Below are 13,462 nucleotides of genomic sequence, written 5' to 3'. Positions count from 1 at the left end.
CGAAGCCACCGGAGCCGAAGCCGGGACCACCGAAGATCCTAACCTGGAAACCACACTTGATGATATTGACAATATACTTCTGAAAATGGCTGAAGAAGAAGCTGTTGTGGTTGCGGTGAACACGGCAACTGAAAAAGGAAAAGAGCAGATTGAAGACATTTTGGAAGAAGGAAATTTTAACTTTCAAGATTTACTTGGACAAGAGTTAACAGGCGCTGAAAAAGAAGAGCTGAAGAAATATGCCATATCTTGTGGATACAAACCAGGGTCTCTTCTATTTGGTGGGGTCAACGAAGGGAAGCTAAGATGCCTTCGGAATCGAACCGAGGCCAAAGTTGTTAGAACCTTCTCCAAAAGTGTTGGCCTGCCGAAGATAGAAGCGGACCTCTGCAGGTATCAACGACAATATATCGCCGGTAGCCTGCTCTATGCTAATTTCAAGGTAACAAACTCTCAATTTTTTATTATTGTTATTATTATAAGAAGGAAATTTGAGTTGTTTTCTGACGAAGGTTATTTTGGCAGAGTATACTATTAAGTAAAGTATTGAGAATGCAACAAGATCTTGAAGAGGAAAAGAACAAAACTATCATCAAAGATCTAGAAGACAAAGTCGAAAATTAAGAGGCTGCTCTAAAGAAAAAGGACTTCGTCATTCAAGACCTTGAAATCATAATTAAAGAACACGAAGCTGCCTTAGAAAAGAAAGACTTCGTTATTCATTCTATGGAAGGCTCACTGGCTGAGGTCCAAGCCGAAAATGACAGGTTAAAGAATGAATTACTCAAAAATTCAGAAAAATCTGAGCAGGAAAATAAGAACCTCGAAACAAGTCTCAAGACTGAGATCGAGAAGAATTCAAATTTGCAAAAATCATTGAAGGAACTTCAAGAGAAATGCCTAAATTTCGGTAGCCGATGCGTGCAACGGCTGAAGGATGTGTTTCACTCTATCGGAGCCAGCTCTGAAAAATTTACACCTTCAGCTGAAAACCTGCCCAGCACCTTGGAATACATTGAAGGCGAGGTTGATGCAATTGACGAAGTTATTGCTGGGCATGCTGACTTCTGCGCCTTGGTAGCTTCTCGAGGCACAGCTACCGCTTTTCTGAAGGCTAGCTTTACGCACGGAAAAATTGTAAATAGGCCAAACTTCAGCTTGTCAGCAACAGATTTGGTTGATATCCCAAGCCTAGCCCGAAGCATCAGAAATAGATTTATGACCTAGATTTTGGTAAATGGCGGGCGAAAAATGGCTGGTGACGAAGCTCAGAGCCACCTTAAGCCGGTGAGAAACTTATATTTGTTACTTTTACCTTCTCCTTGAAATTTGCACCTTTCTTATTCTGCTTTTTAATATGTGCAGGATGACGAAGCTGAAGAATGATGGGCTGAAGCTTAACAGTTGCTATAAAAGACTTTCCTGCAAAAAATTCTGGACAAATCTTTGTAATATAATTGTGGAAAAAACTTATGTAAATTTGTACATACCTTGTAATATATCTTGTCTCCTTTATCCGTTACAATCTGCTTTGCTGTGAACAAAACTTCACTTTTGAGCCGAAGGCGAAAAACACCTTCCCTTCTTTTCGTACACAACGAAGCATGAAAATTTCCTTTTTCTTTGAAGTTTTTTCTCATAGCCGAAGCATCTGTCTTTTGTGGTATGATGATGATGATTCTATATATGTCTAAATGAATGTTTATGAATGCAAATGTCATGATGTAATGTATCGTGCAAATGAATATCGGAATATATTCCAAACCATAATCATAGCCTTCATTCCCTTGGGAATGACTCAAATCTTTTTGCCGTTTATTTTTCGGCTTCACCGTTTACTTTTCGGTGTATCAGCGCTGACTTTTCGCTGTAAGCCTCCCTTAGGAGCTTCTTCGCCTTTTACTTTCGGCGGAATCAGCGTTTATTTTTCGCTGTAAGCCTCCCTTAGGAGCTTCTTCGCCTTTTACTTTCGGCGGAATCAGCGTTTATTTTTCGCTGTAAGCCTCCCTTAGGAGCTTCTTCGCCTTTTACTTTCGGCGGAATCAGCGTTTATTTTTCGCTGTAAGCTCTGCATTCCCTTAGGAACGACTTTTGAGCTTCTCCCTGTTTTCTTTTCTTTTTCCTTTGCATTTACATTTACATTTTTTGGGGGATATCACTCTTATAGAATTGAAATAAGGAAAAGAAAAATTACATGTTGTGGCCCCATTAAAAACCTTTCTCCCCCTTTGCAAAGGAAAAGGGTGCCACAAAAAAGAATAGAAAAAATTACATCAAGCTAAACATAGTATCGTCGAAGCTCATCCACATTCCACGATCTAGGAATATCGTTGCCGTCCATATCCTTCAATCTGTATGAACTGGGTCTTGACGAAGATACTACTAAAAAAGGTCCTTCCCACTTCAGCTGTAATTTGCCTACTGTCTCAGGGTTGGCTACTCTTCGAAGCACCAAGTGTCCTGGTTCAATGTTCTTTAGCTTAACCTTTCTATCACGCCATTTTATTGTTTCAGCTTGATATTTGTTGATGTTTTCCACATTTTGAAGCCTGATCCCCCTCTATAGCATCTTTTTCCACAGAGTAATCAGCTTCAGCTTCGCCTTCTGCCGAAGCTACTTTTCTTATTGATCCTGCTTTGGCCTCTTCCGGAGTTATTGCTTCGTCACCAAACAATAGTTTGAATGGTGTAAAGCCTGTTGATCTTGATACTGTTGTATTGTGGATCCACACCACTTTGATTAATTCATCTGGCCAGTTTCCCCTGGGCTGATTGAAGATTAACTTCATTATTCCTGTCATTATGATGCCATTAGCTCTTTCAACAAGTCCATTTGACTCCGGATGTCGAACTGATGCAAAATGGATCTTCGTGCCAATTTGATCGCAAAATTCTCTGAAAGCTTCGGAATCAAATTGTGTCCCATTATCCACAGTGATTGCCTTCGGCACTCCGAAGCGACAAACAATGTTTTGCCAGAAAAACTTTTGAATAGTGACCGAAGTTATTGTGGCTAAAGGCTTTGCCTCAATCCATTTAGAAAAATATTCCACTGCCACTACAACATATCTTAAGTTCCCTTGTGCTGGTGGTAATGGACCTAACAAATCAAGGCCCCACCTTTGCAACGGCCAAGTGGGTTGTATTAACTGAGTTAAAGACGAAGGTTGTTTTTGATCTCTTGCACATTTCTGACAACCTTCGCACTTTTGGACTAATTCCGCTGCATCCGAAGCTGCCTTTGGCCAATAAAATCCTTGACAAAAAACTTTTCCAAGCAAATGCCTAGATCCAATGTGAGATCCACATAGGCCTGCGTGTATTTCCTTCATCAATTCTATACCTTCGGCTCTGGATAAACACTTGAGTAACGGAGAACAGACCCCACGCTTGTATAGTTCCCCTTTTATTATAACATATGGTCGAGCTCTTGCCTCTATACTCCTGTTATAAGCTTTGTCATCTGAAAGAAAGTTAATCTAGAGGAAAGAGATGATCTCAGTTCTCCAGTCCTCACTATAAACAGGGGATATGTTGAGGACTGCTCTTTCAAGAAGCTCAACCGAAGGTGCTTTTATTGTTTCAAAAAATACTTCCGAAGGTAATGGCAGCCCCTGTGCTGCTGACTTAGCTAAAAAATCAGCATATTCATTGTCTCCACGAGGAATATTTTTAACAGAAAACCCTTCGAAGGAAGCCTCGATCCTTCGGACCGTGTCTAAATATTTTTCAAGCTTCGGATCTCTTGCTTTATAACTTTTGTCAATATGACCAGAAATAACCTGGGAATCAGTTTTAAGAACCGCCCTTCTGATTCCCATCGCCTTTAGCTTCCGAAGACCAAGGAGTAAAGCTTCGTACTCAGCAATGTTATTTGTGCAACTGAAATCAAGGCTTGTAGCATAACAAGTTTTAACTTTGGAAGGTGCAACCAACACAGCAGCTGCTCCTGCTCCGAAGGTTCCCCAAGATCCATCGCAAAATACTATCCAAACTTCAGCATCTTTACTCGCTTCTTCTTCCTGAGCCCCTGGCGTCCAGTCAGCAATGAAGTCTGCCAATGCTTGAGACTGAATTGAAGATCTATGCACATAATCAATACAAAATTCATTGAGTTCCGCAGCCCATTTTCCAACCCTTCCAGTAGCTTCTCTATTTCTCATAATATCCTTCAACGGTTGTGAAGAAGGAACAACTATATTGTATGCCTGAAAATAGTGCCGAAGCTTCCTGGAGGCCATCAAAACAGCATACAGTACCTTCTCCAATTCTGTATAATTTTTCTTTGATAAACTAAGAACTTCGGATACAAAGTATATTGGGGCTTGCTTTTTGACTTGGCCTTCAAGCCTCTCCTGGACATGTGCTGCACTTACCGCTGAGTGCGAAGCTACCACATATAATAACAGAGGAGCCCCTGGCGTTGGTGGAGTTAGTGTTGTTAGGTCTATCAAATATTGCTTCAGCTCTTCGAAGGCTCTCTGCTGAACTGGTCCCCGTTGAAAAACTTTGGCTCATTTCAGCACTTCGAAAAATGGTAAATTTCTCTTTGCTGATCTAGATATAAATCTATTAAGAGATGCCAGTCTTCCTGTCACACTTTGAGCCCCCTTTTTTGTACTTGGTGGTTCCATTCGAAGGATAGCTTCAATTTTATTTGGATTATCCTCAATCCCTTTTGTTGAAACTAGACAGCCAAGAAATTTCCCTTTCTTCACTCCGAAGACACATTTTTCTAGACTCAACTTTAAACCGGCCTGTCTAAAATTAGCGAAGGTCTCCTGTAGATCAGCAATTTGATTATCTTGCTTCGTGCTTTTTACAATGATATCATCAACATAAGTTAGCACATTTCTGCCTATCTGAGAATGAAGAACCTTCGCTGTCATTCTGCTGAAGCTTCCTCCAGCATTTTTGAGCCCCTCAGGCATCCGAAGGTAACAATATGTTCCACTAGGGGTTATGAAGCTGGTTTTTGGCTCATCCTCCTTCTTCATCCAAATTTGATGATAGCCTGAATAGCAATCCAGCAGACTCATAAGCTCTGATGAAGCTGCTGCATCGACTAGAGAATCTATCCTTGGCAATGGAAACTCGTCCTTCGGACAGGCCTTGTTGAGATCAGTAAAATCAATACACATTCTCCATTTACCATTGGCCTTTTTTACCATAACAGTGTTAGCCAGCCATTCTGGGTATTTTACCTCTCTGATAACTCCGGAACTGAGGAGCCTTTTCACTTCATTCCGAGCACCTTCGACCTTGTCATCGGACATCTTCCAAAGCCTCTGCTTTCTGGGTCTAAAGGATGGGTCAACGTTGAGCGAGTGTTCAATAACATCCCTATTGACTCCACAAAGATCATTGGTTGACCATGCAAAACATCTTTGTTGTTGAACAGAAACCTTATCAAGGTTTTCTCGTGTTCTTCAGACAGTTGGGATCCCAATAGCACCTTCTGCTCTGCTATGTCCTCACATAAAAGCATGGGCTTCGGCTGATCGGCCGAAGCAGCTTTTTCCCTTCTAAACTTGTACTGCTCACAAGCTTCAGCTCCATCTATGTTATGGATTGCTTTTGAGTCTGTCCAGTTTCCTTCGGCCCTTCTGGCAGCTTCCTGACTTCCATGAATGGCAATAGGTCCTTGGTCCGAAGGTATCTTCATGCAAAGATATGCTGGATGAGGAATTGCTTCGAAAGCATTGAAAGTACCACGACCAATGATTGCATTGTAAGGGTATTCCATGTCAACAATGTCGAACACAACTTGTTCAGTCCTTGTGTTGTTGATAAATCTGAAGGTTACTGGCATTGTGATTTTTCCAAGTGCTACAATCTGCCTTCCTCCGAAGCCACAAAGGGGATGTCTGGCATCATGGATCTTGTCTTAGGGCTCTTGCATTTGTCTGAAGGCCTTAACAAATATGATATCAGCTGCACTGCCTGTATCAACCAAAACATTATGGACCAGAAATCCTTTGATCACACAAGAGATAACCATAGCATCATTGTGTGGGTAATCCTTGAGCTGAAGATCCTCTTGGGAGAAGGTAATTGGAATGTGAGACCATCTTGACTTGATGAAGGGTCCTTGTACCCCTACATGTTGTACTCTTCTCTGTGCCTCCTTCTTCTGTTTCTTGTTAGCCGGCTCTGAGCATGAACCGCCTGTTATCGGGAGAATCAGCTTCGGAGCCGAAGAAGTTCCAGCTTGGTTCTTGAACGAAGCCATTGTCTCAGGAAAGTGGAAGTGAGTTCATCGGAGGTGGGCGCCAATGTTGGGGACTTGTTCTCAAAAGCTATGAATTAAGAACAAGGCAACATAAAATGTTAAATATTAATGCCCTTCGTCTGCTAAAGCATTATCTCCCCAAGGATTTAATGAACTTCGGACGAAGACCACGAGTAGAATATCACGAAGGTTATACCTTTGTGATTAAACTTACAAAATAATACAAAGTAATATAAAATATGAAACATTAAAGATAAATATACCAGAAATAGATGACATCATTCACATATCTTCTTATATGAATCTAAAATGTTAGAACATAATGTTTAGGTACATTTATACCTTTGCCTTGACAAATAATAATTCCCGAGTGATGTGTTTGCAATTACAGGAATGCGTGAACAGTAAAGGAATACTCTTCACTATTTATAAGCACAGGACACAGCCTGTAAGGAATTACAATTATGCCCCTTATAAAAGTTTACAACAATGACTCAGACCCTTATGGACTAAACTGTCATTCAATCTTTAAGTCAGTTCGACCCTTCATCTTCGGATACGCTATAACACCGAAGCTTCATGAGTGGTAGCTTCGGTCATCATGTATAAGCAGCTTTAGCCGAAGCTGTTTCTTCCTGCAGGACCTTCGGTGACGAAGCATGGTCCCAACAACCATAAATCCAAGAATTTGATCTATGGCAAGGCAACATATGTGTAGTGAGGTGTATGAGCCTCTGGTCGAAGATCAATGGTCACACAACCCCCATTTTTGTCGAAAATAGCCATGAATGACCATTTTCAAAAATACCGAAGGCTCACACATTCGGATTTTTGCCCAAGAAATGGTCTCCACCAGAAATCCAAGAATGTGATCTATGGCAAGGAAACATATGTGGGGTGAGGTGTACGAGCCTCTGGTCGATGATCAATGGCCACACAACATCCATTTTGTCGAAAATAGCCATGAACGACCATTTTCAATAATACCGAAGGCTAACACATACAAATTTTTGACCAAGAAATGGTCTCCACCAGAAATCCAAGAATGTGATCTATGGCAAGGAAACATATGTGGGGTGAGGTGTACGAGCCTCTGGTCGATGATAAATGGCCACACAACCCCCATTTTTGATGAAAATAGCCATGAACGACCATTTTCAATAATACTAGAGGCTAACACCTACGGATTTTATACTAAGAAATGGTCTCCACAAGAAATCCAAGAATGTGATATATGGCAAGGAAACATATGTGGGGTGAGGTGTATGAGCCTCTGGTCGATGATCAATGGCCACACAACCCCCATTTTTGTCGAAAATAGCCATGAACGACCATTTTCAATAATACCGAATGCTAACACCAACGTATTTTTGACCAAGAAATGGTCCCCACCAGAAATCCAAGAATGTGATCTATGGCAAGAAAACATATGTGGGGTGAATTGTACGAGCCTCTGGTCGATGATCAATGGCCACACAAACCCCATTTTTGTTGAAAATAGCCATGAACAACCATTTTCAATGACACTGAACGCTAACACCTACGGATTTTTGACCAAGAAATGGTCTCCACCATAAATCCAAGAATGTGATCTATGGAAAGGAAACATGTGTAGTGAGGTGTATGAGCCTTTGGTCGAATATCAATGGCCACACAACCCCCATTTTTGTCGAAAATAGCCATGAACGACCATTTTCAATAGTACCGAAGGCTAAAACATTCAGATTTTTGACCAAGAAATGGTCTCCACCAGAAATCAAAGAATGTGATCTATGGCAAGAAAACATATGTGGGGTGAGGTTTACGAGCCTCTAGTCCACGATCAATGGCCACACAATCCCCATTTTTGTCGAAAATAGCAATGAATGACCATTTTCAATAATACTGAAGGCTAACACGTACATATTTTTGACCAATAAATGGTCTCCACCAGAAATCCAAGAATGTGATCTATGGCTAGGAAACATATGTGGGGTGAGGTCTACGAGCCTCTGGTCGATGATAAATGGCCACACAACCCCCATTTTAGTCGAAAATAGCCATGAACGACCATTTTCAATAATACCGAAGGCTAACACGAACGGATTTTTGACTAAGAAATGGTCTCCACCAGAAATCCAAGAATGTGATCTATGGCAAGAAAACCTATGCGGGGTGAAGTGTGTGAGCCTCTGGTCGATAATCAATGGCCACACAACCCCCATTTTTGTCGGAAATAGCCATGAACGACCATTTTCAATGACACTGAAGGCTAACACCTATGAATTTTTGACCAAGAAATGGTCTCCACCATAAATCCAAGAATGTGATCTATGGCAAGGAAACATATGTGTAGTGAGGTGTATGAGCCTCTGGTCAAAGATCAATGGCCACACAACCCCCATTTTTTGTCGAAAATAGCCATGAATGACAATTTTCAATAATACCGAAGGCTAACACATTCGGATTTTTGCCCAAGAAATGGTCTCCACTAGAAATCCAAGAATGTGATCTATGGCAAGGAAACATATGTGGGGTGAGGTGTACGAGCCTCTGGTCAATGATAAATGGCCACACAACCCCCATTTTGTCAAAAATAGCCATGAACGATCATTTTCAATAATACTGAAGGCTAACATATGTTTCCTTAGCCTTCGGTATTATTGAAAATGGTCGTTCATGGATATTTTCGACAAAATGGGGGTTGTGTGGCCATTGATCATCGACCAGAGGCTCGTACACCACACCCCACATATGTTTCCTTGCCATATATCACATTCTCGGATTTCTGGTGGAGACCATTTCTTGGTCAAAAATCCATACGTGTTAGCATTCTGTATTATTGAAAATGGTCGTTGATCGCAATTTTCGACAAAAAATGGGCGTTGTGTGGCCATTGATCAACGACCAGAGGCCCATACACCTCACCCCACATACGTACGAATTTTTGACCAAGAAATGGTCTCCATCAGAAATCCACGAATGTGATCTATAGCAAGGAAACATATGTGGGGTGAGGTGTACGAGCCTCTGGTCGATGATAAATGGCCACACAACCCCCATTTTTGATGAAAATAGCCATGAACGACCATTTTCAATAATACCGAAGGCTAACACCTACGGATTTTTGACCAAGAAATGGTCTCCACCAGAAATCCAAGAATGTGATCTATGGAAAGGAAACATATGTGGGGTGAGGTGTATGAGACTCTGGTCGGAATTATTGAAAATGGTCGTTTATGGCTATTTTCGACAAAAATGGGGGCTGTGTGGCCATTGATCATCGACCAGAGGCTCCTACACCTCACCCCACATATTTTTTCTTGCCATATATCACATTCTTGGATTTCCAGTGGAGACGTTTCTTGGTCAAAAATCCGTAGGTGTTAGCCTTCGGTATTATTGAAAATGGTCGTTCATGGCTATTTTCGACAAAAATGGGGGTTGTGTGGCCGTTGATCATCGACCAGAGGCTCGTACACCTCGCCCCACATATGTTTCATTGCCATAGATCACATTCTTGGATTTCTGGTGGAGACCATTTCTTGGGCAAAAATCTGAATGTGTTAGCCTTCGGTATTATTGAAAATGGTCATTCATGGAGATTTTCGACAAAAATGGGTGTTGTGTGGCCATTGATCTTCGACCAGAGGCTCATACACCTCACTACACATATGTTTCCTTGCCATAGATCACATTGTTGGATTTATGGTGGAGACCATTTCTTCATCAAAATTCCATAGGTGTTAGCCTTCAGTGTCATTGAAAATGGTCGTTCATGGCTATTTTCGAAAAAATGGGGGTTGTGTGGCCATTGATCATCGACCAGAGGCTCGTACACCTCACCCCACATATATTTCCTTGCCATATGTCACATTCTCGGATTTCTGGTGGAGACCATTTCTTGGTCAAAAATCCATACGTGTTAGCCTTCTGTATTATTGAAAATGGTCGTTGATCGCTATTTTCGACAAAAAATGGCCGTTGTGTGGCCATTGATCAACGACCAGAGGCCCATACACCTCACCCCACATATGTTTCCTTGACATAGATCACATTCTTGGACTTATGGTGGAGACCATTTCTTGGTCAAAAATCCGTAGGTGTTACCCTTCAGTGTCATTGAAAATGGTCGTTGATGGCTATTTTCGACAAAAATGGGGGTTATGTGGCCATTGATCATCGACTAAAGGCTCGTACACCTCACCCCACATATGTTTCCTTGCCATAGATCACATTTTGAATTTCTGGTGGAGACCATTTCTTGGTCAAAAATCCGTAGGTGTTAGCCTTCGGTATTATTGAAAATGGTCGTTCATGGCTATTTTTGACAAAAATGGGGGTTCTTTGGCCATTGATCATCGACCAGAGGCTCATACACCTCACCCCACATATGTTTCCTTTCCATAGATCACATTCTTGGATATCTGGTGGAGACCATTTCTTGGACAAAAATCCGTAGGTGTTAGCCTTCGGTATTATTGAAAATGGTCGTTCATGGCTATTTTCATCAAAAATGGGGGTTGTGTGGCCATTTATCATCGACCAGAGGCTCGTACACCTCACCCCACATATGTTTCCTTGCTATAGATCACATTCTTGGATTTCTGGTGGAGACAATTTCTTGGTCAAAAATTCGTACGTGTTAGCCTTCAGTATTATTGAAAATGATCGTTCATGGCTATTTTCGACAAAATGGGGGTTGTGTGGCCATTGATCATCGACCAGAGGCTCGTACACCTCACCCCAGATATGTTTCCTTGCCATAGATCACATTCTTGGATTTCTAGTGGAGACCATTTCTTGGGCAAAAATCCGAATGTGTTAGCCTTCGGTATTATTGAAAATTGTCATTCATGGCTATTTTTGACAAAAATGGGGGTTGTGTGGCCATTGATCTTTGACCAGAGGCACATACACCTCACTACACATATGTTTCCTTGCCATAGATCACATTCTAGGATTTATGGTGGAGACCATTTCTTGGTCAAAAATCCGTAGGTGTTAGCCTTCAGTGCCATTGAAAATGGTCGTTCATGGCTATTTCCGACAAAAATGGGTGTTGTGTGGCCATTGATCATCGACCAGAGGCTCGTACACTGCACCCCACATAGGTTTTCTTGACATAGATCACATTCTTGGATTTCTGGTGGAGACCATTTCTTAGTCAAAAATCCGTTGGTGTTAGCCTTCGGTATTATTGAAAATGGTCGTTCATGGCTATTTTCGACTAAAATGGGGGTTGTGTGGCCATTTTTCATCGACCAGAGGCTCATACACCTCACCCCACATATGTTTCCTTGCCATAGATCACATTCTTGGATTTCTGGTGGAGACCATTTATCGGTCAAAATTCTGTACGTGTTAGCCTTAAGTATTATTGAAAATGGTCATTCATGGCTATTTTCGACAAAAATGGGGTTGTGTGGCCATTGATCATCGACAAGAGGCTCGTAAACCTCACCCCACATATGTTTCCTTGCCATAGATCACATTCTTTGATTTCAGGTGGAGACCATTTCTTGGTCAAAAATCTGAATGTTTTAGCCTTCGGTACTATTGAAAATGGTCGTTCATGGCTATTTTCGACAAAAATGGGGGTTATGTGGCCATTGATATTCGACCAAAGGCTCATACACCTCACTACACATGTTTCCTTTCCGTAGATCACATTCTTGGATTTATGGTGGAGACCATTTCTTGGTCAAAAATCCGTAGGTGTTAGCGTTCAGTGTCATTGAAAATGGTCGTTCATGGCTATTTTCGACAAAAATGGGGTTTGTGTGGCCATTGATCATCGACCAGAGGCTCGTAAACTTCACCCCACATATGTTTTCTTGCCATAGATCACATTCTTGGATTTCTGGTGGGGACCATTTCTTGGTCCAAAATCCGTTGGTGTTAGCCTTCGGTATTATTGAAAATGGTCGTTCATGGCTATTTTCGACAAAAAATGGGGGTTGTGTGGCCATTTATCATCGACCAGAGGCTCATACACCTCACCCCACATATGTTTCCTTGCCATAGATCACATTCTTGGATTTCTGGTGGAGACCATTTCTTGGTAAAAAAATCCGTAGGTGTTAGCCTCTGGTATTATTGAAAATGGTCGTTCATGGCTATTTTCATCAAAAATGGGGGTTGTGTGGCCATTTATCATCGACCAGAGGGTCGTACACGTCACCCCACATATGTTTCCTTGCCATAGATCACATTCTTGGATTTTTGGTGGAGACCATTTCTTGGTCAAAAATTCGTACGCGTTAGCCTTCGGTATTATTGAAAATGGTCGTTCATGGCTATTTTCGACAAAATTTAGGTTGTGTGGCCATTGATCATCGACCAGAGGCTCATACACCTCACCCTACATATGTTTCCTTGCAATAGATCACATTCTTGGATTTCTGGTGGAGACCATTTCTTGGGCAAAAACCCGAATGTGTTAGCCTTCGGTATTTTCGAAAATGGTCATTCATGGCTATTTTCGACAAAAAAGGGGGTTGTGTGGCCATTGATCTTCGACCAGAGGCCCATACACCTCACCGCACATATGTTTCCTTGCCATAGATCAAATTCTTGGATTTATGGTGGAGACCATTTCTTGGTCAAAAATCCATAGGTGTTAGCCTTTAGTGTCATTGAAAATGGTCGTTCATGGCTATTTTCGACAAAAATGGGGGTTGTGTGGCCATTGATCATCGACCAGAGGCTCGTACACTTCACCCCACATATGTTTTCTTGCCATAGATCACATTCTTGGATTTCTGGTGGAGACCATTTCTTGGTCAAAAATATGTTGGTGTTAGCCTTCGGTATTATTGAAAATGGTCGTTCATGGCTATTTTTACTGAAATGGGGTTGTGTGGCCATTTATCATCGACCAGAGGCTCATACACCTCACCCCACATATGTTTCCTTGCCATAGATCACATTCTTGGATATCTGGTGGAGACCATTTCTTGGTCAAAAATCCATACGTGTTAGCCTTCGGTATAATTGAAAATGGTCATTCATGGCTATTTTCGACAAAAATGGGGGTTGTGTGGCCATTGATCATCGACCAAAGGCTCGTACACCTCACCCCACATATGTTTCCTTGCCATAGATCGCATTCTTTGATTTCTGGTGGAGACCATTTCTTGGTCAAAAATCCGAATGTGTTAGCCTTCGGAACTATTGAAAATGGTCGTTCATGGCTATTTTCGACAAAAATGGGGGTTGTGTGGCCATTGATAATGGACCAGAGGCTCA

The sequence above is a fragment of the Zea mays genome, chromosome 8, assembly GCF_902167145.1.
Source record: "Zea mays cultivar B73 chromosome 8, Zm-B73-REFERENCE-NAM-5.0, whole genome shotgun sequence".
In the NCBI taxonomy this organism is placed as follows: domain Eukaryota; kingdom Viridiplantae; phylum Streptophyta; class Magnoliopsida; order Poales; family Poaceae; genus Zea; species Zea mays.
This window is presented reverse-complemented; position numbering follows the sequence as displayed.